The sequence below is a fragment of the Jaculus jaculus genome, chromosome 15 (assembly GCF_020740685.1).
Source record: "Jaculus jaculus isolate mJacJac1 chromosome 15, mJacJac1.mat.Y.cur, whole genome shotgun sequence".
Classification (NCBI taxonomy): Eukaryota; Metazoa; Chordata; class Mammalia; order Rodentia; family Dipodidae; genus Jaculus; species Jaculus jaculus.
Window position 1 is genome coordinate 45787599 of NC_059116.1, and position 23546 is coordinate 45811144.

The window sequence follows — 23546 nt, forward strand, 5'->3', positions numbered from 1 at the left end:
TGGTACCTGGTATACAGCTATTGGTCCTGCAAATGCTTTCTTCTCCATACTTGTCCATAAGAACTACCAGAAGCAATTTGCTTTCAGCTGGCTAGGTGAGCAGTACACCTTTACTGTTTTACCTCAAGGTTATATTAACTCTCCAATCCTGTGCCATAGCTTAGTTCACTGGGATCTTGATCACCTGTCCCTTCCACAAGGTGTCGTGTTGGCCCTTATATTGATCACATTATGCTGATTGGATTGAAAGAGCAGGAGGTGGCAGCCATTCTGGAGTTGCTGGTACAGCATATGCAGATCAGGGGATGGGAAAGAAATCCATCCAAAATTCAAGGACCTTCCACCTCACTGAAATTTCTAGGAGTTCAATGGTGTGAGCATGCAGGGATATTCCTTCTAAGGTGAAGGATCAGTTGTTGCATTTGGCCTCTCCTACCACTAAGAAAGAAGCAAAACATCTAGTGGGTCTATTTAGATTTTGGAGACAGCACATTCCTCACTTAGGTGTGTAACTCCATCCCATACACCAAATGATTCAAAAAGCTACGAGATTTCAGTGGGGCCCAGAACAAGAGAAGGCTCTTCAACAGGTCCAGGCTGCAGTGTAGGCTGTTCTGTCCCTTGGGCCATATGATCCAATGGATTCGATGGTACTTGAGGTGGCAGATAGTGATGCTGTTTGGTCCTTTTGGAGACATAGGTTAATCACAGCAGAGGCCCTTGGGATTTTGGAGCAAGGCTCTGCCATCATCTGCAGACAATTATTCTCCCTTTGAGAGACAGATCATGGTCTGGTATTGGGCCTTAGTGGAAGCTGAATGTTTGACAATGGGCCACCAAGTTACTCTGTGACCTGAGCTGCCCATTATAAGTTGGGTGTTATCTGACCTACCAGCCCATGAAGTTGGATGTGTACAGCAGCAGTCCATCAAGTGGAAGGGGTATAGCCATGATCGGGTTCTAGTAGGCCCTGAAGGCAAAAGTAAGTCACATGAGGAAGTTGCCCAAATGCTGGTGGTTTCTACTTCTGTTCCCAAGCATGTATCATGGGGTGTGCCCTATGATGAATTGACTGAGGAGGAGAGAACAAGGGCATGTGTTACAGATGGTTCAGCACATTATGTGGGCACCTCCCAGAAGTGAACAGCTGCAGCATTACAGCCCTTTTCTGGGATAACTCTGAAGGATTGTGGTGAAGGGAAGTCTTCATAATTTGGAAAGTGCACATGGTTGTGCATTTTGCTTGGAAAGAAAAATGGCTGGATGTGTCATTATATACTGATTCATGAGCTGTGGCTAATGGCTTGGCTGGATGGTCTGGGACTTGGAAGGGGTACAGTTGGAAAATTGGTGAGAAGGATATTTGTGAAAGGTGTATGTGGATAGAACTCTCTGAATGGGCACAGGATATAAAGATATTTGTATCCCATGTTAATGACCATCAGAATGTGACTTCATCAGAGGAAGACTTTAATAATCAATTAGATAAGCTGACCCATTCTGTGGATGTTATCTGACCCATCAACATCTTTCCTCAGCCATCCCTGCCATTATCCAATGGGCCCATGAACAAAGTGGCCAAGGTGGCAGAGATGCAGGCTATGCATGGGCCCAACAGCATGGACTTCCACTAACTAAGGCTGACCTGGCTATGGCTGCTACTGAGTGCCAAATTTGCCAGAAGCAGAGACCAACTCTAAGCCCCTGATATGGTAGTATCCCTTGGGGTGACCAGGAAGCAACTTGGAGGCAGGTTGACTACATTTGAACACTTCCATTATGGAAAGGTTAGCTTTTTGTCCTTACTGGAATAGACACTTATTCTGGGTATGCATTTGCGTTTCCTGAACATAGTGCTTCTGCCAAAATTACCATCCATAGACTTACCAGAATGCCTTATCCATCATCATGGTATTCCACATGGCATTGTTTCTGACCAAGGAACTCATTTCACAGCCAAGAAAATACAGCAGTGGGCTCATGATCATGGAATTCACTGGTTTTACCATGTGCCCCACCACCCTGAAGCATCTGGTTCCATAGAACAGTGGAACACTCTTTTAAAGAAACAGCTACAATGCCAAGTAGGTGGCAATAGCTTGGAGGGGTGGGGCAGTGTCCTTCAGCAGGCTGTATATACTCTAAATTCTAAATCAACATCCTATATTTGGTACTGTTTCTCCTATAACAGAATTCAAGGGTCCAGGAATCAAGGGGTGGAAATGGGAATGGTCCCATTTACCATCACCCTAAGTGACACATTAACTAAAATTTTGCTTCTTGTTCCCACACTCTGCTGGCCTATAGGTCTTGGTGCCAGAGGAGGGAGTGTTTTTTTTTCCAGGAGGCACAAAGAATATTCCATTAAACTGGAAGCTAAGACTTCCCCCTGGCCACTTTGGGCTTCTAATATCCTCCAGGCAACAGACTAAGAAAGGAGTTACAGTGTTAGCAGGAGCAATTTATCCAGAGTACCAGGAGGAAAGTTGGACTGCTCCTCCACAATGAAGGTAAGGGAGAGTATGTCTGGAGTGCAGGAGATCCTTTAGGGCATCCCTTAATATTACCATGCCCTGTTATCAAAGTCAATGGACACCTGCAACAACCCAGTCAAGGTTGTGTGATAAATGGTCCAGATCCTTTAAGAATGAAGGTATGGGTCACCCCTCCAGGTAAAGAACCAAGACCTGCTGAAGTGCTTGATGAAGGTGGAGAATGGGTAGTAGAAGATATTTACAAATACCAGCTAAGGCCACATGACCAGTTACAGAAAAGAGGACTGTAATTGCAATGTTTCTGTCCTACTTTGATAAAGAGTATACATATCTACACCAATATTAAGATTATACCACTAGCTAACTATTAAATTTATATTACACCTATTATATTAGAGACTAAGCATTCTTCAAGGAACCTTGCTTTGTGTTGGGAGGAAGATTCTGCATTTCAATTTGTACCATGTAAGGTGGAATTATGATCTTGTTACTGTTTTCATTTGGAAAGCAAGTATGCTATAAGGAGATGTGGTTTGGTGTCAAGTTTACAAGGGGTGGACTTGTGATGGTTAAGGTGTTGTCAACTTGATCTGTTTAGTAATACACAAAAATACCTTTCAGGTGGGTCCCTGAGGCTGCTTCCAGGAAGGATTAACTGAAGGAGGAAATTCTTCCCCCAGAGTGAGCCCTTCCCCCAGAGCTAGTGGCCCACTCAGAGGAGGACTTTATAAGGAAGCTCTTGAAGAAAAGAGCCCCTTCCTTCCACGTGGCTGTCAGACCTGCTTTTTGCCTTCCATCATGGATTGAAGACAACCACAGACTGAAGAACAGCATCAACTTAAGACCCACGTGGATCAAAACCCAATGGCTCCTCGGGAAGCCTTAAGGCCTCTAGTATAGGATTAGGACTGCTGAGGCATCTGGCCATGTGGACTAAAGCACCTACTGTATTCCTTGATTCTACAGCCTGCAACTGCTAAGGTAATCCAATAAATTCCCTTTTTAATATAATTCATTCTAGCAATTCTATTCCACTAACCCAGACAAGTATAGTAGCCATTCTGAAATGAGTGAAATGGAATCTCAAAGTATTTTTAATTTGCATTTCCCTGATGGCAAAGGATGTAGAAGACTTTTGTAGATGTTTATATGCCATCTGTATTTCTTCCTTTGAGAACTCTGTATTTAGTTTGGTAGCCCATTTTTTGATTGGATTGTTTGAGTTTTTTTACTGTTTGGTATTTTATATATTTTTTCATTTTTATTTATTTATTTGAGAGTGAGAGAGAGAAAGATGCACACACACACACAAAGAGAGAGAGAGAGAGAGAGAGAGAGAGAGAGAGAGAAAATGTGCACTCCAGGGCTTCCAGCCACTGCAAACCAACTCCAGACGAGTGTGCCCCCTTGTGCATCTGGCTAACGTGGGTCCTGGGGAATCGAGCCTCGATCCAGGGTCCTTAAGCTTCACAGGCAAGCATTTAACCACTAAGCCATCTCTCCAGCCCACTGTTTTTTTTTTTGAGTTCTTTGTATACTTTGGATATTAATCCTCTATCAGATGTATAGCTGGCAAATATTTTCTCCCATTCTGTAGGTTGTCTCTATTCAAAGTCCTTTGCTATAAAAAAGGCTTGTAATTTCATGAGAACCCAGTGGTTGATTAGTAGTTTTATTTCTTGAGCAACTGGGGTTATATTCAAAAATTCACTGTGCCAATATGTTGAAGGATTTCCCCTGCCTTTTCCTCTAGCAGTGTCTGAGTTTCTGGTCTCCTCTTAAGGTCCATGATCCATTTGGACTTGATTCTTGAGCATGGAGAAGTACAAGGATCTGTTTTCATCCTTCTACATATAGATATCCAGTTTTCCCAGCACCACTTGTTGAAGAGGCTGTCTTTTCTCCAATGATTATTTTTGCCATTTTTTTTTCCAAAAATCAGATGACTGTCCCTTCCTGGATTAACATAGGGGCCCTCTATTCTGTTCCACTGATCTAGCATGTCTGTCTTTGTGCCAGTACCATGCTATTTTTAATACTATGGCTTTGTAATATAGCTAAAATCAGGTATGGTAATAATATTAGCTCTATTTTTGTTGCTCAAAAATGCCTTGGCAATTCAAGGTTTTTTTTTTTTTTTTTTGTGCTTCCAAATGAATTTTAGGCTTGTTTTTCTATTTCTGAGAAGAATGCTATTGGGAATGTAATGGTGATTGCATTAAATGGGTAGATTGCTATTGGTAAGATTGACATTTTCACAATATTGATACTTTCAATCCAAGAACATGGGATGTCTTTCCATTTTCTAGTGTCTTCTGCAATTTCTTGCTTGAGTGTTTAAAGTTTTCATTGTAGAGGTTCTTCACTTCCTTTGTTAGGTTTACTACAGGGTACTTTTATTATTATTATTATTATTATTATTATTATTATTATTATTATTTGAGGCAATTGTGAATGGGAGAGATCCCCTGATTTCATCCTTCACATGTTTGTTGTTAGTATAAAGTGAACTTCTTTATCTTTCCACACTAATGTTGGTTTCAAGTGTATCCTGTCACATATTAAGATAGCAACCTCTGCTTTTTTCCTAGGTCTATTTGCTTAAAATACTGCTTTCCATCCTTTTACCCTAAGACAGTTTCTATCTTTTATTGAGAAATGAGTTACCTGGAGGACATTGCCTTTTAGTCCAATGTGCAAGCCTGTGTCCTTTGGTCTTGACATTGAAGCCATTGATATTAAGTATTATTATTGAAAGGTATGCATTTATTCTTGCCATTCTTCTTGTTTTGTAGTGGTTCCTGTTTCCATTTACTTTCTTTTTTTATCTGTTATTTGGGTACATTTTAGTTTTTCCTGTTTCCTCATGTGTGTTCTTTGCTTTCTTTTCAGTGTAAAAGATTCCTTCAAGTATTTTCTATAAAATTGGCTTAGTTGTCATAAATTCCTTTAGACTGTTTTTGTTATGGAATGTCTTTATTTCTCCTTCAGTTTGGATAGATAGATTTGTAGGATAAAGTATTCTTGGTTGAGAGTTGCTATCTTTCAGAACTTGGAGTATAGCATTTCAAGCTCTTCTGGCTTTTAAAATTTTTGTTGAGTAATCAGCTGTGATCCTGATGGTCTTGTCTTTATATGTGACTTGATTTTTCTCCATAACTGCTTTCAATATATTTTCTATGGTTTGTATGTTTAGTAGTTTAATTATAACATAGCAAGGAGTTGTCCTTTTCAGGTTTTGTCTGTTTGGTGTTCTGAAAGCTTCTTGTATCTGCATTGGCATTTATTTTCCGAATTTGGGGAAACTATTCTTCTGTGATTTTATTGGAAATGGCTCCTAATCCTCTGGATTGAAGTTCATCTACTTCTATTATACCATGAATTCTTATGTTTGATCTTTTCATAGTGTTCCTGATATCTTGAAATTCTTATTCATGTCTTCCTATTAGCTTGCCTTTTTCTTTGTTGGACTTTATTAGATATGCCACCGGGTCTTCTAGTTTAGATACTCTGTGTTATCCTTCATCCATCCTACTGGTGAGACTTTCCAGAGTTTTTATTTGACTGCCAAACACCCTATGAATCTGAAAGCATTACAGACAACATTAGTATACCACCAAATACAGATTAATTGGGAATGGCAAAGCCAACCAAGAATATGTAACCCATAAACTGCCCTGACATGGAAAGAAAGATTATCACTTCCAGAGTAGGCCTATGTGGCTTTTTTTTTTTTTTCAGTAGGCCTTGATACCTTTTGGGGTGGCTTCAAATCCCATCAATGCTGAGTGCCCACCTAGATCTCTCTGTGTTGTGCTGTGAATCTGGTGTTCTGATCAGCTGTGCTGAATGCCCTGACACTGGGAGCTAAATGTGTTCTCTGGAGGCTCACAGTGCTATTGCTTGGGGAATGGGTGAGTGCAGGAAACTTGTAGTTGTACTGAAAGTGCTCAGCTGGTCCCACCTGTGTCCCCTTTCAGCAGCTCCTCTGCTGTCTCCCCTTCAGGTTTCTTGACTTTGTAAGGAGGCAGATAGATGATGTTGGAAAATATGCTTGTTTGGTCTCTGCTCCTGCAGCCTGGCACCAGGTGGGACCAGACCCAGACTAGGTCCAGGTATATAAGCTCCTCGGTCGGACTCTGGCTGATTTCCTCCTTTCTGATAGATCTTAGTCTCTCCTCCTCCACTTTGGCTGGTAAAAACTTATACACCCTCACTTTTCTGATGAAGAATGCATTTTGCTGTGGTTTTGCTAACCCTATGCTGCATCAGTGTGACTCCTATGAAGCGATCTTATCTCTAGATCTATTTCAAGATGCATATTCTAAACAGAATCTCATTTTTTTGTTTGTTTCCAAGCCTTCTACTTTGGAAAGAACTCTACCTCAACCAGATCATGTTCTGGATTGTCATTAAACCATGGTGTTTGATGTGGAAATTCAAATTTCCATATAATGAAAGGCTTATCATGTCAGTTTACAAATGTACTTCCAATCCACCAATGGCCAGTGAGAGATGAAAAAATTCCAGTGACTTTTTATGCCTTAAAAAGTTACAAAATGGTGGGCAGGGACAGCACTCTGGAGTGAGCATTCTGGCCCTATTTCTGGACTCCTCCTACTTCCCAGGCCTGAGTTCCTTGTATGGTCAGTCTGTGGGCAGGTGCAGCATTCTTGACTGAGTATGCTGGACCCATTTCTGGGATTCTCCCACTGCCAGTGTCTGAGTTCCTTTCTAGGTCAGTAAGTGGGCAGGCATGGGGGTCTGGAGTGAGTAGGCTGGACCCATTGCTGGGCTCCTCCCACCTCCTTGTTCACAGTTCCTCATGAGGACAGTGTGTGGGTGGGTGCGGCAATCTGGACTGAGTAGACCAGACCCCAGTATATGGAATCCTCCCACCTCTCCAGGCTGGGTTGCCTGTACTAGTGTGTGTCCTGAAGGGCAAGTCACAAAGTGAGTCATATTCTTGTTCCCTTGGTCCTCCTAGTCCCCTGGTCATAGTATATCCTGTTGTGCTTTTCTTAGAGAGGTCTTCTCCCTGTGTGAGCTGTGGAATCAGGCCTTTTGTTCTGGTATCATGACTGGCCATTAGGTACCAACATCCCTGTTCACTTGAGTGTGCCTAGTCCTACTATGGAAGCCTCCAATGAAATCACAAAGAAATCAACAGAAGCTCATTCCCAAAATGACAACACAACAAGCAACGAGATGCTGATTTAAAAAATAAATAAATAAATTGCTGATCTTGAAGCAAACTGTCAAAGAACAAATAGTCATATCAGTGAAATTGAACATTGTCTCCTAGAGTGTTCAGCCTTTGAAAATAGGCTTAACTTGACTAAATAAAATTTTAGAAACCTCCATAGAGTTATGAATAAATTGATGGTAACTCAAGAAATTGAAGACCTAAACAACCAGTTGATTAAGCTTAACCTAGACTTGACGAAATGCAAGAATGCACTACAAGAAGCATCAAGAAAATCAGAACTCAAATCGAAATTGTACTTCAAAAAAAAAAAAAAGATGGACATGATAAAAAAAAATGACACAACAGCAAACAAAATCAAATAGAAATTATAAAACTTCTCTACCTCTCACCAACAGAGTTACTCATGTGGAAGACAGAACCTATGACCTGGAGGATAGTACAGAAGAAACTGACTGGGAGGTCAAAAACTTTGTTAAGTTCAGAAAATGAAGTGAATAGAATATGAAGAAACTGTGGGACAACCTAAAACGACCAAGCATTTGTACCATGGGCGTACCAGCAGGAGAGAAAACCCAGACTAGTAGCATACAGTGCATACTCAACACAATTATTAAAGAAAAATTTCCAAGTCTTGCAAAAGAGAGGCTCATCCAGATACAAGAAGCTCACAGAACACCAAAAGGCAGGACTAAAGAAGAAACTTTCCAAGGCACATTATGCTTAAAACTTTTAACAATGAAAACAAAGAGAGAGTGTTAAAAGCAGTGAGAAAGAAGCACTTCACAACACACAAAGGCAATCACATTAAAATAACATCAGATTTCACAATGGAAACCCCAAAAGCCAGAAAGGCCTGGAATGGAACACCTCAATGTGTCTGAAAAACTATGGCTTTCACCACAAGCTATGCTACACAGCAAAAGTATCCCTCATCCGTCATAATAGGTGGGGTTTGGAAAGCTTTCCATGAAGAAGGTCAACTCTATGACTATATGAACACAAAATGAAAACAACACAGAATACTTCATGGAATATTTCACACAGAACAGTCAAACAACCAATCTCAATAGCCAACAAGAAGAAGATAACAATAACCAAAATAAACCAGGCTTAAAACAGTATATAACACAAGAAGCACCAAGCAGAAAATCCAAGTAGAAAATCAAAAGGGAAATAATAGATCTCAACAACATCATAGATCAACTAGACCTAATGGATATCTACAGAACTTTCCACTCTAACTCTACAGAATATACATTCTTCTCAGCAGCCCATGGAACCTTCTCCAAAATTGTCCATATACTAGGCCCTAAAGTATGCCTTCATAAAGTCAGGAAAACTGAAGTAACTTCCTGGATTATGTCAGATGACAGTGTTTTAAAACTAGAAATTAACAGGAGACATCAAGAACTCCGCAAAAATCCTGGAGACTAAACAACACACTTTCAAACAATGAATGGGTCACAGAAGAAATTAAAAAAAAAAAGTCATAAAATTGAATGATAATGAAAACACAACCTACCAAAATTTATGGGACTCAACGAAGGCAGTCATAAGGAGAAAATTCATAGCCCCAAATACCTTCCTTTATTACAAAGACAGATATCATATCAATAACCTGACTGTCCACATAAAGGTGCTGGAAAAAGAAGAATCCAACCTAAGGAGCTCCAGCTGGAAAGAAATAATCAAAAATAGAGCAGAAATTAATGAACTGGTGACTAAAAAAACAATTAAAAATGGATGAAATGAAGAGCTTGTTCTTTGAAAAAAAATCAAGCAAGACTGAGAAATCTCTGGCCAAACTAAACAAGGAAAAAGAAGTCTCAACAAAATTAGAAATGAAAAAGGAGAGATCACAACAGATATCAATGAAATTGAGAGACACATCAGGGTATACTTCCAAATCCTCTATTCTACAAAATTAAATAATCTGGAAGAAATGTGTGAATTCCTAGGCACATACCACCTACCAAAACTAAAATCAGAGCAGCTTAATTTCCTAAATAAGCCTATCGTTCCCATGGAGATTGAAAAGGTAATCAAACATATCCTCCAAAAGAAAAGCCCAGAACCAGATGGCTTCTCAACTGAATTATATCAAGCCAACATAGAAGAACTTAAACCATTTTTTTCTGAAACTATTTCATATAATCAGAGACCAGGGAATCCTCCCAGATTGATTTTAAAAAGCTAGCTTCACCCTAATACCATAATGAGACAGAGATGCAAAAGGCAAGAAAATTATAAGCCTATATCACTAATGAACTCACATGCAAAGATTCTGAACAAAATCCTTGCAAACCAAGTTCAACAACATATCAAAAGCATTATCCACTTTGATCAAGCAGGCGTCATCCCATGGATTAAGGGATTGTTTAACATATAGAAATTGGTCTACATAATACACCACATAAATAAACTGAATCATAGGAAACACATGATCATCTCAATTGATGCAGAGAAGGCCTTCAACAAAATACAATACCACATCATGACCAAAACTCTGGAAAGCATTGGCATGGTGAATGAGTGGTAAAGAGGGAGAGAGAGAGAGAAAGAGAGAGAGAGAGAAAGAGAGAGAGAGAGAGAGAGAGATAATGGTCTCACCAGGGCTCTAGCCACTACAAACAAACTCCAGATGCACACACCCCCTTTTTCATCTGGCTTATGTGGGTCCTGGAGAATTGAGCCAGAATTCTTTGGCTTTGAAGGCAAATGCCTTAAGCACCAAACCATCTCTCCAGCCTTTAAAACATTTTTTAAATATATATATATACATATTTTAATTTTTTGTTACATTTATTTATTTGAGAGTGACAGAGAGAGAGAGAGAGAGAGAGAGAGAGAGAGAGGCAGATAGATAGAGAGAGATAGAATGGGCACACCAGGGCCTCTAGCCACTGCAAACAAACTCCAGTTGCAAGCACCCCCTTGTACATCTGGCTAATGTGGGTTCTGGGGAATCAAGTCTCAAACCATGGTCCTTAGGCTTCATGGGCAAGTGCTTAACCATGATGTGGTATATCTATACAATGAAACTCTACTCAGTAGTAAGAAAAAATGATGCATTTGTAGAAATTTGTAGAAAATTTGTAGAAAAATGTTTGATCTTGGAACAGATCATTCTAAGTGAACTCAAAGTCACAAAAAGACAACTATCACATGATCTCATTCATCTGCTGTTCCTAACCTGCATCAATCAGCCAAGTTGCTGACATTACTGAATAATATTTTGAGGCTTGGGCAACAGGGAGGATAGGGCTCAGGGGAATGGAAAGAATGGGGGGACATGCAAAGCTGAATGCAAATTGAACTGGTACCATAGAATCCTATATCCTGGAAGTCAGACTAAAAGGTGAAACCCTCAAGAAAACTTTAGAGGGGGTACCTGAATTGAAGGGCCCTGAAGAGTGTGACATGAAACCTAACCTCAAATTTCACCTGCTTTGCTTCTTCACTAGCTTTTTCTTTTTCTCGTTTCCCTTGTCACTGGCCTGTAATTCTCTGTGCCAGGATTTTGTCTATGTCCACAATGACCTGTTGATCAGAACGTCCTACTAGATTTCCCAAAATGAGCAAGGCAGATATATGTCAGAGCACTTGATTATCCACCAGAGGTTAAAGGTAAGACCCTAATGCTAAAGACACTGAACACTGTTGTCATGAACCATGAAGAGACCTGATTGGAATTCAGAAGAGAGCCAGTCCCCAGATAATTAGCCCATCTAGTGTTGGAATGCACTACATGGGCTACTGGGGGCCGCTGGGGGAAAGTGTCCAACATCTGTCCAAGCATGTCAAAGTCTAAGTGACTCAGAAGCATACAGATTGACTTGACACTCACACAATTTCAATAGTGGCACACAGCCATGGTGGGTAATGAACTGCTCTTGAATTGACTAACAGATCCTCTCAGTGGAAAGGAAACCATATCTGGCACTGGGAAACAAGTCAGAATCATATCCAGATAATGATTCTGCTTGCTATTTTCAAGCTCCCATTAACTTTAAACTATAAGAGTGTCTAAACCCTTTTAATTCTCTCTAAATTAATAATGGTTGTTCCATTTAACTGGCACTGACTTCACTCTTTGTTGGAGAATCTGATTCTCTTTTTCAGATGGGAACTAGACCTGAGGAGATAAATGATCCTGTGCACTCCACCCCAGCCCCAGCTGAAACCTCAAAGGAATTTAGGAAATAAGCAAGAATGTTGTGTGTTTACTTAGTTAAGCTGATATCAGCAAAAGGGTGATGGAGAAAGAGGCTTAGGACATGTAACACCTACCAAATTAGAGATCCAGAGGCTCCTAAGTTCCCATCACTGAAGTAGACTTAAAATTCTCCCTGCATGTCTCAGGGAATTTTGTTGAAGTGGGCCTGGAAAGGTTGTTAGAGCCACAAGTTGGGACATTTTGCACAGAGACATTGCCTCTTTGCCCCACCACAATGTATGACCCAAAATCCCCATGGAGTTGTCCTACATCCCAACCAGGAAGGCCTCTTCAGAAAAGGGGCAGGGAGGAAGGGAGGGATGGTGCCAACATGTGATAATTACTTACAAAATATGCCCACATATAATAAAAATAAATAAATAAATTAAAAAGTAATAAAATGATGCACTTAAAAATCACAGAAACAGGGAGGTTACAGGCCTGAATTAGAATGCTACTACTGTTGTTTGACTACATGGAAATGTAGTGTCCATCAAATTGCCTTCTAGGGCTGGAGAGATGGCTTAGTAGTTAAGGTGCTTGCCTGCAAATCTAAAGGAACCTGGTTCAATTCTCTAAGACCAACGTAAACTAGATGCACAAGGTGGTGAATGCATCTGGAGTTCATTTGCAGTGCCTGGAGGCTCTGGCACACCTATCCTTTCTACCTGCTTCTCTCTCTCTCTCTCTCTCTTTCATAACTAAATAGAATAAAATTAAACACTTAAAAATGTTTTCTAGATATTTATGCTTATGCCCACAGATTAATGCAGTCCTTACCTTCAGTCAGAGAAGCATCCTTTTGAAGGTGGTGGTGACTACTCTAGAATCTCAACACTAATTAAAAGGAGGAGAATATGTGACCGACCATGGAATGTTCATTCTATATAAAGGAGATATCTACAAGATCCTCTCTAAGGTTCTATGTGTACTGTGGCAAACGGCATTGGAAAGACTGTCGTAGCCAGATGGGGAAGAGTGGTTGGGAACACTGTCTTCCAGACATGGCATGGTCATTGCATTCATGAACTCAAAACAATTGTCATTACCTGAACCATACCAGGTCCAACAACATAATGTTAAGAATGATGAAGGATATCATGCCTCACCCCCATCTTTCCATGAGGAATACTGAAAGTGAGTAGTTGCTGAGGCAGTAGAAAACATTTTATTTAGTGGTACAGCCACTGGTAAATGATCTGTGTTCTGGTAAATAGTCCAATAATTATGCTTATCACAGGTAGCCCTCATTAAGCTAATGGGACACACCCACACACACCCACACCGTGGGGTGGGGGGGGGCTGGGCAGAGAAAGTCATCAAACTGGAAGAGGAACTACTTAGGGAAAAAACGTTCAATGATTAAGGAAGGAAAGCGGGTGTGCAAGAAGTTCATAGAAGGGAATTATGATCAAAATTTTATATATATATATATATATATATGTATATATATGTGTATATATATATATATATATATATATATATATATATATATATATATATATATAAATTTCCATTCATGTGGAAGATTTGTGCTTTGGGATTTAGAGAGATTGAGTCTTTGAATCTTCCTCCCTGAGTTTATAAATATTTATTTTTCAAAAGAAATGTGGTATCTGCTATGAGACCTTTTTTTTCTTAATTTATAAAAAGGGATTGTCCTTCTCATTGTTGATTTCATATAAAAAGCATGGACCTCTTGAAGTTATTTTGATACTTGCCTGGAGGAAAAGAAAATGGTTTCTGGATAGGCTTTCCCTTTTCATTGTTGCCCAAATACCCTTTCTAACCTCAGTGTACTACGATCCCTTTATAGGGAAAATTGCTGTGGAGCATCATAATTTAATCATGTGAACTAGATCAAAAAGATGAAATCTTCCAAGTCAAGTGGGCTGCCTGAGACCTGACTGGGGTTATTCAGAGTTTAAAGCTAGGGAAAACCCAAGATGGATAACTGGAAGTAAAAGAAAGGGAATGGTAAGGCCATTGCACAAGCAGTGAAATACATACAAGTAATAAAGAATATAACAGCTAGGTACTCCATCAGTGTGTGCTGGTTTTTAGCACTGAATTTGAATTTGAGGAACACCTTTTTCATATATCTCTCTCACAATTTTCCTTCCTTCATATTTTTTTTTTTATAATAAGGTTTTGCTTATTTCAGGCTAAGCATAAGCACTCTCTCCTCCTACTGGAGCCTCCTTGGTGTTGGGTTTACAGGTATGTACCACTACATTTGGCTTTACCAGAACTTTAGTAAGTTCTGGGTACATAGGATTATTATTTTTAAATTTATAATCCTGGGGCTAGGCAGATGGCTCTGTAGTTAAAGGGACTTTTTCTATAAAACTGCTGACCAGATTTCACATGTCCATCACCCATGTAAGAACAGATGTAAAGTACATCATTTTATATAATCCTAACATATGTCTATGGCAATGGCAGGCAGACTTACAATAATCCCAAAACTCAAGGGCCAGCTACTCTGATGTTCACATCAGCAAACAAGAGAGATTCTGTCTCTGACAAAGCAGGAGAGGACCAGAAGCACAGGTTGTCCTTGAATCTCTCCACATATAAACCATGGTATGTTCCCATCCAGACACTCCCCCATCTTTTTCTCTCTCTCTCTGCCTCTCTCTCACACACACAAAGAATTAGATTCCTGCTTCCTCGCTTTCCTGAATATTTCTGAGTATAATCTCTAGATTGTCAGATTTCTTCTTGGCCCTATACATGGAGACATGGATTATTGGAACTTATATGGAAAGTATAGGTTTATATCTTTCCATTTAGACACTATTTTAGGCAACATAAAAGCATTTCCTAAATCAGAATCTTCTTTAGAAATTACTATTTTCAAGTACACAAAAACAAAATTATGCATAATTTCATTCTGATACTCACAAATGCCAATATTAAAATGACACACACATATGATTTAAAAATTATGTAAAAGTTTGCCAATAGTTGACTGAAGGTAAATTATAAGATAATACCAAATGAATTTTTGTAATAAACTTATTAGGAAGGTCATTAGTGCATTTATTTAATTATTTTTATTGAAAGTTCTTTTAAAAATATTTTATTTATTTATTTATTTATTTAAATATTAGAGTGAGAGTGAGGGAGAAAGGCAAATACAAAAAGAATACATATAGCATGAACTATATCTGCTACAAATGAACTCTAGGTACATGCACCACCTTGTGCATATGGTTTTATGTGGGTGCTGGGTTTGGCATGAAAGTGCTTTAACCACTAAGCATTCCCTCCAGCCCATAAATGCATTTCTTACTGAATGCTTTAAAAATAAAAGTTCAAGTGATAAAAATGCAATCTTCACATTGGTACATTTTAAATTTAAATTACTTGTCTGTCCACATCAAATCCCTATGTCTGTCCAGTCCTACATATGCATCAACAATTTTATTTTTATATGACTCTAAAAGGTATGCTACCAAAGGAGCAGTAGGAAGAAAACCCATAAAAACTGCCTAATATTGTCCTTTTAAATTATGTAAAACTCATTTCATATAATAGTGTCAGTGAACAAATAGTTGGTTGAAGATTAGTGGATGTAATTATTTATTCATTTTAATGTTTGTTACTAAGCCTTTCTTTTGCTATTTGTGGCCATTATGTGAGGAAAGATCAATACAAGGAAGATGAGAAAGTGTGGAGGTGATGGTTAATTATGAGAAAGAAGGAATGTAGGCAGAGGCTGGCTTCCTGCAGATAATCCCATGGTTCATCTTTCAAATGCCTCTCTAGTGAATTTTCTCTTCACCTTGAAGCAATGTTGGGGAACTCAGCAGCATGCCCACTGCTGTGCTCCTTTTCCCCCACAGAATTAGGTGCTAAGAGGTGGCCTGTCTCCCTTAACTCCCATCAAACTCCAAAGTCCAGAAAGGCTATTGACATGTAACAGTAATGCAATATATGTTTACTGAATGAATAATAAATATTTAAGAAACTCACTGAGCAGCTTCATATCTTGTCTATAAGATTAAAATTTCTCAACAATGTTTAATTTCCCTAAGATGATTTATCATAAAATAACCTGTTAGCTTGTCTAATCTTGGATCATCAAAGGGGCTTTTCCATTATTTATTGGTTGAATGTCAGGTACAAATGCTGGATAATATACTTTGAAATTATTTTCTAATTTTGAAATATTATTTTTATTTCATAAAGAAATACCTTATAATTAATAAAATTCTTGAGCACAGAAATTTTGGTTTAAACTGACTATGACATTGCTAGTGTTGTTGTTAATGCGAAAAGCAATCTAGCTGGAATGAAGTTTGGGCTACAAAGTCTCAACGCCCACCTGCCAGTGACCCACTTTCCCTAGCTTGGCTCCATGGCCTAAAGATTCCATGACTTTTCAAATCACTGCCAACAGGTGGGACCAAGTATCCAAACATATAAGACTGTAGGGAACATTTTACAACCAAAACAGAGACCAGATTCATATTTTATAGTTTGAATTTCATAATAAACTAAAATTGTGATTTTAATGTAAGCCACATGCATCATATGATATCCAGAAGTGTCACTTTCTCTGTGCATGGCAGGCATCTCTGTTCAGTGACCCTGCACAGTGTTCTTAATACTGATATAAAGAGAGAAATATAGTTTGGAAAAGCCTCTTGGGTCAAAGAGACAGGATAGAGATCCTTGAATATGAGGGTGAGAAATTTATCACAGAAATGTTGATCTTTAAAGAATTAGCCTTGTTATATGTGAGGAGATGGCTCAGTAATTAAGAAGCTTGCCTGCAAAGCCTAACAACCCAGGTTCAATTCTCCAGCACCCATGTAAATCCAGATCCATAGTGGTGCGTGCACCTGAAGTTCCTTTGCAGTGGTTGGAGGCCCAGGCACACCAGGCACACCTGTTCTCATCCCCCTACTCTTATGTCTCTTACTTTTTCTCTCACCCTCTTTGCCAAGAAATAACAATAAAAAAGAAGTATCATTGCTTTTCAATATCATAGTTGGTCTTTTGGTAGAAGGGCCTACTTGGTGTGAGATCATAAGATACAGTGATTCTAATGTGTCTTGATGGGTGCCTGTGATTTTAGTCAGCAAGGAACAAAACTGAAGTACATGTGATGAAAATGGTAAAAGACACACACCTTTAGAACTGGAAAAATGATCACAACATTTGTGGCCAGCCACTGGAAATTTAAGTGTTTCATTTTACATTTCTATGGCTTGTGAATGATTATATATACCCATGCCACATGCTTTAAGAGGACATTGGTAACATAATCTGCGTAAAGCTCTAATACTGGCTACATGGGATCATTTACTATCATGGGAATTTTCTTAGGTAAACAGATCACTGGCCATTTACCTTCTCAGTGACTTAATGAAGACTCTCATGTTAGTTAAACAAGAAGCGATAAGAGTTCAGCCTATCAGAAGGTACTATGGTGCTGGAAAGAAGTGACTACCGAGTAATATCTCGATCACACCTTCCAAGGCTCAGGGTCTAATGCAGAAGAGGTGGAGGAAAGAATGTAAGAGCCAGAGGTAGGGTGGGACTCCTTACAACATGCTCCCTCCAGACAAAAAATGGCCTGGACATCCATGACCTCACAGTGCCTGACACTATCTACACAAGACCATCGTAAGAGGAGGAAAAGATCATGGCATCAAAATAAAAGAGAGACTGATTGAGATGGGGAGGGTATATGATGAAGAATGGAATTTCAAGGGGGAGGGAGGGTACCATGGAATATTTTTTATAATCAAGGAAAATGTTTTTAAAAATTGAGAAAAAAATAAAATAAGATTAAAAAAATGAAATAAAATACATTACCAAAAATAAAAAAGAGTGCAGCCTAAATGATTGGTAAATGTCATGCTTGAACTATGCATTTCAATTATTTATAACTGTAAAAACAAAACAAGAAATCTAGAATCCATTTACTGAACCTTCCTATCCGGACTCAGGAGTCTTTCCCATTTTCAACTCCTATTTCACTCTGAGTGGACAGCAGTATAATTTCAATTATCTCTCTCTTTCACCACTAAACCCAGTTGCATAACAAATCTGTTACTTTTTCAGAGCATGCAAGTATATTTATTACTTTTGCTCCATAATGTGTGTTCTGATTTTAAAAAGAACTAATACTGTAGAGAGTCCTCCTTGTCCCCATCCCCTGTCCTTTTACCAATCTTACAGCTGCATGCTAAGGTTGGTTTCTTTAGCTTTTTGTTTTGTTTTGTTTTAGGAACTGAATATGTGTGTGTATGTGTGTGTGTGTGTGTGTGTGTGTGTCCTGAAATTACATATGAAAATGGAAACACTTTCTATTTGGGGCCCATAATGTCTGTATTTGTTCATAATGCAGAGCTGAGTTGTTCAACAAATGGAAATTACTTTGACAGATTTACATAGCAAAGAATCCACACTATTTCAATTATTGTTATTTATTCTCTTGTTTTATTAAATGAACAGAATATATACTTAATTTTTTAATCACCACCTTTCCTTAGACCTTAAAAAGCCACTCCCCCTTTCCTATCACACCCACCTTATTTGGAGCAGATCTGACTTATTTTCAAGCATTGGTTTTTAAAGTGCAGATCTAACCAGTTAACACTAGCAATCATATGAAGTCAATGCTCATTTCCTTAGAGTCCTGATGCCTAAGGGCAAGGAAGGTTCTTGGTTCATATGATTTGACTCCTCAAGTGCTTCAACCCATGCCCTTTAACTGGGCAGAATATCATCAGTGCCCTCTTTGTGGAGCATGAAAATGTTCATTCTGTTTTGTAAAAGCCTCATTCTATAGTATAACTTTGGTGTGAGTTCCTCAGGAAATCTGTTTGGACTTTCTCACTCTATTTCTCTGGTAGGGGCTGGGGAGTTCAACTATTATGTATCCTCTGAATAAATTCCCATTTACAAAACATACAAAGTTATTCTACAGCCTATTCCAGCTAAAATATCCATGTGCAGTGGTCAGCTCTATAATGTTGGGTATAGGCAATATGGTTCAAATATACCTTTCAAATATTCTTTTTCACAAAGTGATTCTTGTATTTCTCAAGTCAGCATTGCAAGCTGCTCTTCAGCAATCTCTCCTTTCTGTCCACAGTGATTCTGGATTCCTCAATTCAATGAGCAAATAAGAATCAGTTCACATTTGTATCACACAATAAAAAGAAATGGGCACCTCTTCCTGCTACATTCTGTAGTTGGTGACTCCACAATTCTATCTTCCAACTTTAATCATTTTACTTTCAGAGGAAGGGATATATGGCATCTGTGGTGGTTTGAATGTAAAACGTCCACATAGCCTTGGGTGTTTGTTATTAAGTTTCTTCCTTAGTCCTCAGCTCTCTCTCTCTCTCTTTCTCTTTTTGTCTGTGTCTCTGTTTCTCCCACTGCGGATGTGTGATGAAGTGAGCCAGCTTGTTCTGCCATGATGAAGCTTCCTCTAAAATATGTAAGCCCGAAATAAACTCTTCCTTTCCATAAGCTGCTTCTTGTTAGGTATTTGTTCCAGAAACAAGAAAGTAACTCTAAGAGCCTCTTCATTTCCTTGAAATAGGCTGAGACAGGAGAATTGCTGTTCTCTTCTCCTTTTCATCCTCAATAATACAGTTACCTTACTCATTGAAGGAACAAATGGGTGGAGTGAAGGAGTAATAAATGGCTGAATTACCTATTTTTTGAGAAGATATAGAAAAATTTCAAAGCTCTAAATTGTTGAGATGGATCTCATTCTCTTCCTGAGGCCACCTGTCTCTAGGATAATAATATCTCACATAAGACATAATGACTACTAAATAAACAGGGAATCTAGGATGTATACCTATATAAACATGCCTGCACACACACACACACACACACACACACACACACACACACACAAAGGGATGTATTAATTTATATGTCTCCTTGACAAAGAAGAGTCCTCTGTCAAATAGCATAACTTTCAAATGTGAAGAGCTAATGAAATCAGAGCCATAGGTTAGTATTTAGCATTTATATAGCACTTGTATTTGCAAAGTGCTTTAGAATAATTTAATTCTTAATCCTCATAACAGCTCTGGGATGGAGGCCTAGTTATCAGTCCTCTTACAAATGAGGAAATGGAGACCTGGAAGGTGTCCTGACATGCTTATGTAGCTGATGGGTGGCAGCCACCAATTAAAACACAAAGGTCTTGACTCGGAGCAGTGTTGCTCATCCAGTGGGCCCTATGGAATAAGATTTCTTAATAAACCTGTGAGTCATGGAGAGAGGCACAGACTGACTGCAGTTTTTACTAGGCTGTTTCCACTGCATCTCATTGATGGCTTAAATCATCTTAGGGCTGCTGAACTCTTTTCAGCAATAAAATAAAAAGTGTATTAAGTGCTAAATTCTGCCCATAATGGGTATTTCTCCTTGACTACAAGTTTATGGAAGTTGTCAACTTCAGAGACCAACTTATATGAAGGTACTCCAGCTTCTGTAGGTAGATGAATTGATCTAGTCAGAAATGACAAGGATAAAATTAACAAATTTACCAATGTCATGGAGTTGAGTGTACATTCACCAGCTTTCACAGTCTAGAACAACTCCTTACAAAACTCCAGAGCCAAGGCATTCATCTTTTTACCTACACATGCTGCTACCTAGATAGCTCAGTGTTAGTTATGAACTTGAGATCACCATAGCAACCAATTAGTATTTATGTTGCTAAGACAGAATACAGAAAAAAGGGGGAAGCAGTATGCACTTATTCATTTTTATGTGATTTCTGGAGAAAGGATAAAATGCTGATTCCAGTTTCCTGACTCCCATTGACTACTTACATCTTAATTCTTATTCATATCTTTCTTTTGCATGGCAACACTTCTTGATGGCAAAGTACCTATGCACCAAGGATATATTCTATGCATTTAATAGTTTCCAAAGGAAATGAGAAGAGCAGTGAAGTAATTGTAATTTGTGCATGTGGATCTACTATAGGATGTTTTCTTCCCAAATACCCTTGGAAATCAAAATCCAAGCCTCTATCTACAATCTTCTGAAGTACACTCATTCACTTTAATTCATATAGCCTCTCCAGAATTTAACAGAACAGAAAATAAATGGTGTCATGATTATGCTTTATTCATACTTCAGTTGTGAAGTTGTGAAGCCTCTGTGATTTCCTTACACACATACAAAAAAAAAAAAAAAAAACATAGCATTTACTCACATAAAGAGAAGGAAGCATCCTTATGTCCAAAATTCCACTTTGAACATATATTAGCAATGGAGCTATTGAAAAGTTACAAATGTCAATGGCTTGGTTTCTTTAAAATAAACAAAGGATTTTATCACTTGAGCCAGAATATACATCTTGGGATCTGATTATGATAACTTCTCATTAAAAATTAGGTCTCTTACTGCCTCTGATTAAAAACATAAAAAAGTTATTTCAAATAGCAGTCTTTAGAAATTTATATGCATGCTGTCTCCATGTGATTTACATTGAATAGTATGTTGTCTTTTAAAACTATTTCTGGGGAAATTTCCATACAAAAAAGAGTGGGAAGTGATGTCTAAAGCTCTTCTGGGATGACAGTGCACCATACAGCCAGAGCCCCTTCCACAAAGTTCTAGAATTGTATAATCCTGTGAAAATCATGGCATTACCAGTCTCAGTGTGATTTGAGACATCTCACAAGCAACACACACTTCTCACAGGTTCACCCTGAACAGTTTAGCACCCTTCGGAATTAATGAAATGGACTAAGAGACTATTACTCTGATGAACAAAATGTCTGTGTAGTTTGAATGAATTGAGTAAAGAATTAAAATTTCCCTTCCATTCAATTTGTTGCAGACTGTTTTAATGGCAAATAAATAGTAAAAAGGCCTGTTTGTAGACCATTGAGGAAATGGAGTAATCTTTTTGGTTTGGTCTATTTGATTTCAGTCTCTTTATGACAAATCAAGAAAGGGACTTAATCAAGTGAATTGAGGAATTCCTTAAATGGATTGCACTTCATGTGTGAGATGCTCCAAAGAAATATTCCCAAGGCAGACAGCCTGCACCATTCACATGGGCACAGTGCTTCCCCCACGGTCAGAAGCACCTTTGTGGGTCATTCCTACAAAGCTCCTCCTCATTTTGACTAGCATGTTTCACCACCTCAAATATCATATATTTGCATTCACTCTGCTCCCCCTCCACTCCACTGTCTATGATAACATTATGAATACTGGCTAATGGATATTTATTATATGATCGATAGTGCCAAATGAATGCTAGTGATGAATTCAGACAAAATCAGGTTTATTTGATTTTAGTTGATAGAAAACAAAAGTAGTATTGTTTTAGAATTATTTCCTTTTCCATTTTTCTTCCTATGTTCAAAAACACATAAGGTGATTTCCATTCAATATATGCACACATTGATTGTTTTTTTTTTCCTTATCTTCCAGGGAAGAAGAGCGAGCAAACCATAAAATATTTATTTCTATCAGTCCATATGGGAAAATTTTAAATAATTTCATTATAACTTCCTCAGATGACTTTATACAAAAACTAAAATATTTCAATATTAGATTCTTATGAGTTTATTTTTCTTTTAGAAGCAAGTAATCTTATCATAAGTAGTGTATTTTTATTCCAAAGGCTAACTGGTTCAATTCTAGAATAATTCATTTTCTCTAAATATACAGTGAGAAAAATATGATGAGATTATCTAGCTATACTCACTGAAGAATGAAAATATATTTGCCTATGAAAAAATACCACCAAATTAAAACCGAGAAAGTAATTCAAAATAATCAAAACTAGCAAATGCATTTAAGAACCTGTAATATGCATAGTTGTGTGTGGTACTGTAAAATGTACAGATATAAATGCTACATGTCTGCTTGGTTTGGGAAGTAATGAATCATTGTGGATATGGACCAAACAGATGAACAGCAAAATGGCTTTAAGAGATAAATATACCTAGCTCAGTGTAATTCCAAGGGCTGAAAACAAGAGAGCATCACCATTAAACATATCCAGGCTCTGAAGTGGGAAAATCATTTCAGATAGGGAGTGTTCAACCCACTCAACCCTTACAAGCATTTCTTAAAATTGGACCATGTACTCCCTCCGGGAGAACTTTGTGGAAGAGAGAGGATTAGAGGTTGGCTTCTTGGAACATGTACTGCAACATACCAGTAGCTTGGAATTTATCACAGAATGCCTTATACTATTGCTTATGCTGTTAAAAGTATAAATAATACAGTTGTGATAATAATGGCTTCAGTGTATGAATGCCAGATACTGTGAAAAGGGTGTGGGATATTTATATCACCTCCTTTAACTTCTATGATAGTAGTTTGTGGTTTCTATTGGCAAATCCTGTTTGTTGAGAAATTAATGGGATTAATGGGAATTAGTGGCTTTCACATAGTTTGATTTTAGTAAATCTATGAGTTCAAAAATTACATGTGTGTATGTGTACAAGTGTGTGTACATGTGTGTGCCTTTGTGTGTTATCCAATTCTATATTCCTCTCCACAGAGCTCTGAAGCTTCACTAGCCAGACTATAAATTCTGTGTTGGATGAAACAATATCTTTTCTGTCTTGAAAACCTCTCAGGTGACTGAGTTTGAATCTGA